Source organism: Dasypus novemcinctus, chromosome 1 (genome assembly GCF_030445035.2).
Source record: "Dasypus novemcinctus isolate mDasNov1 chromosome 1, mDasNov1.1.hap2, whole genome shotgun sequence".
Lineage (NCBI taxonomy): Eukaryota > Metazoa > Chordata > Mammalia > Cingulata > Dasypodidae > Dasypus > Dasypus novemcinctus.
The window spans coordinates 82,879,464-82,883,059 of record NC_080673.1 but is presented as its reverse complement, the minus strand read 5'-3'; positions in this window follow the sequence as shown (position 1 = coordinate 82,883,059).

Sequence of the window (3,596 nt, the reverse complement as noted above, 5' to 3'; positions counted from 1 at the left end):
ACTTTAAAATATATAAGAGGTTTCCATATAACCCACTCCCCATATCCCCCACTACTCTCAAATCAACAACTTTCATTAGTGTGGTACATTCATTGCATTTAATAAATACATTTTGAAGCACTGCTACACAGCATGGCTTATAGTTTACATATCCATTCCATTCAGTGGGTTATGGCAGGATATATAATGTTCTACATCTGTTCCTGCAATATCATACAGGACAACTCCAAGTCCCATAAAGGCCCCAATATCACAACTCTTTTTCCTTCCCCTGCCTTCAGCAACTCCCTTGCCCACAGTTTCCACATGAATGATATAATTTCTTCCGTTGCTAGTCACAGTAATTCTAGAGTAGAATACCAGTAAGTCCATTCTAATCCATATTTTATTTCTCCATCCTGAAGATATGGGATGTCAATGTCAACTCCACAACTAAATCAAGAGGGGGCTTAGATCCCACATGGTTGATGGATGGAATTCTCCTGCTTGCAGCTATAGACTCTCTTGGTTCCCTGGTGTGGTGGTTGACCATCCTCATCTCCTTGTTAGCTGACTTGGGTAAGTCCAACAAACTTGAAAGTAGGTGTTGCAGCTCTGCTGAGGCTCAGGGCCCAGCTGGTACGTGTACAATCCAGATTTCAAGTCTCCTGGGTGTATATCAACCCCAGTACCAACCGCAGGTTCACTAAAAGTGATAGAAGAAGCATGTGTAGAGAAGTCACATCTGAGCCCAACTCCATCACATTCAGGAGCACAGATTCCAAAGCAGGGCCCACTGGCAAGGAACTGAACTCCAGAGCCACCTGCCTTGACTGTAAGACCTGGGTGTTTCTGTGGTCCTCAGGAGCACCAGTACCTGGGGTTGTATCAACTTTGGCTGTCTCTGAGATCCTGTTGAGACATGCATAAGTGTGACACATCTTATGACCTCCCAACTCATTTTGAAGTCTATTAGCCATAAACTCATTTGTCTTTACCATTTCCCCCTTTTATTTAAGTTCTTTTTCTAGTCGTATCAACAGTCAGTCCTTGGTAGTAATACCTCAGTGCCAGGAAGACTCATTCCCAGGGGTCATGTCCCATGCTAGGAGGAAGGTAATGCATTTATATACTGAGTTTGGCTTAGATAGTGGCCACATTTGAGCAACAAGGAGGCTCTCAGGAGGTAACTCTTAGGCACCCTGCAGCTCTAGGCCAATTTGAAATTTCAAGCACACAGGCTCATAAGCATAGTTATCCGTACCAAGGACCCATCACTGGAGCATCCTTCTTCACTGGTTTTTGCCCTTGCACTTGGGGGATTGTTGCTATTCCATTGGGGGATGTGACAGAGCTCCCCCGGATGAGAACTCAACACTCCCTCAGTTGTCATGTGAAACTCTACCCACTATGTCAATATACAATGAACATCGAACATATCTATTTACCCTATCTGCATGCCCTGGAGAATTAACTTCCATTCATGTATTCCCCATCAATGACATCCCTCACCAATGCTCCTCCCCTGCCACAGTTAAACCCCTCTGTGATCCAAAACTTCTTCAAAAATGAAGCCAAATACATTTCCAAATTCAATTAATAGAAAAAAGAAATAGTAATGATAGGTTTAAAGATTAGAAATAAAATACGTAATAATTAAGAGAAATTAAAATAAAGTAAAAATAAATTGGGATATTAAAAATGAAAAATATAAAAATTTTTTTGATGGTTTGCCTTTCATCACTGCAATAGGTATTGTCCTATATGTACAGTGGCAAGACAATCTCTTCCATTTCTTCCTCAGTGTCTTACATCTTTTATGTATTTTTTTATTATGTCTTCAAAAAGTTTTAGGTCACAATAAAGTCACATATAGAATATAGGCAATTCCCACATACCTAACATCTTCCCTCCTCCCTCTTCCCCAACAATGATCTTTTTACATGTGGATGTTACATTTATATATATAGATATATATCCATTTATATATTTATAAGTAATTAGAAGCAAATATAAATAAACCAGGAATCACTGCTGTCATTTTTTCTTGCATAGTATAATTTAATGCAGTTTTCAAATGTTCAATGAGCATGCATACGGAAGTGAAATATCTATAGCAATTATTTTATATGCACATATACAAGATATAGCTTCGAAAAATGTCAATGATTTATTCTAACATAGAGAAAAAAGAAATTATTTCCTATTCATGCATTGTTACATACATCTTAAAAACTCCTAAAGAAATTTCCAAGACTGCTATGATTAAATGAAAGGAAAAGCAGCTTTCTGATTTCCAAAACTTAGCTACTCTTAGTGGATCACTAAATGCATATTCATTAATTATTTTACTGATTTTGGAGTTTGCTATAAGGTTGCTATAGGTTTGCTGTAAGTTTATTATAAGACAAAATACATGTTATTCTGTGTAAAAATTTCAGCAATTATTTTATATAAATATCTTATATTATCCTGGTGTAACATTAAATCTACCTTGCATGCAGTTAATGTTGGGGTTTAAGATATATTTAGGGGATTTGAATCTCTGGACTGACAATGTGATAGCCAGATCCTGAGCCTCAACAGACTCCAGCACCTACAATCTGATTTATTGGACTTACCACACTCAGCTAAGATGGAGTTGAAGAAGGACAACCACCACACCATGGAGCCTAGAGTGATTACAACTGAAAATGGGAGGAATGCATCCAGCATCCAGGTGGAATCTGACCCTCCTCTTGACATAGAGGTGCAATGGACACAACCAATCCAATGTCCACATAGAAGAGGTGGCATTGGAATGGGAAAAGTGGACATAGTGGACGAAGGGTATGGGGAAAGGCAGGAAGAGATGAGAGGTGGAGGCGTCTTTGGGACATGGAGCTGCCCTGGATGGTACTTAAGAGGCAATCACCGGACATTGTAAATCCTCACAGGGCCCACTGGATGGAATGGAGGAGAGTATGGGCTATGATGTGAACCAATGTATATGAGGTGCAGAGGTGCCCAAAGATGTACTTACCAAATCCAATGGATGTGTCATGATGATGGGAACGAGTGTTGTTGGGGGGGGGAGAGGGGAGGTGGGGGGATGGGGTTGAATGGGACCTCACATATATATTTTTAATGTAATATTATTACAAAGTCAATAAAAAATAAAAAAATTAAAAAAAAAAATCTACCTTGCAGATATGTTTTTTACTCCATGTCATTTAAGCGTTATTCTCCCCAGCATCAATAGTGTCTTATCATGAGGAGAAAGAAAAGTCTGTTTATTTGTTTCAACTTGACAAAGCAAATGGAAGAAAAAATGTGTAGAGAAAGCTGCTTTATGAGAAGACCCTGCTGTGTAGAGATTCTGACCCTTTGCAGTCCATTGCTTTAAGTGCCATCAGTTAAATTTAAATAGACCATAAAAATTGTGTGACTTCACATAACAATGCATTTAGACCTCTCTTTGGATATGAAAGTGCGGGTTTTATGTAACTTTGCCTTTCCCAGCTACCGCGGACTATGGCATGGATGTTAGAATTATAAGGGAAAACCTAGATTCAAACTAACAAATTGGGTACATTTCTGTTGTAATTTAGAATAAGAATGAAATTCCTTTTAATGCA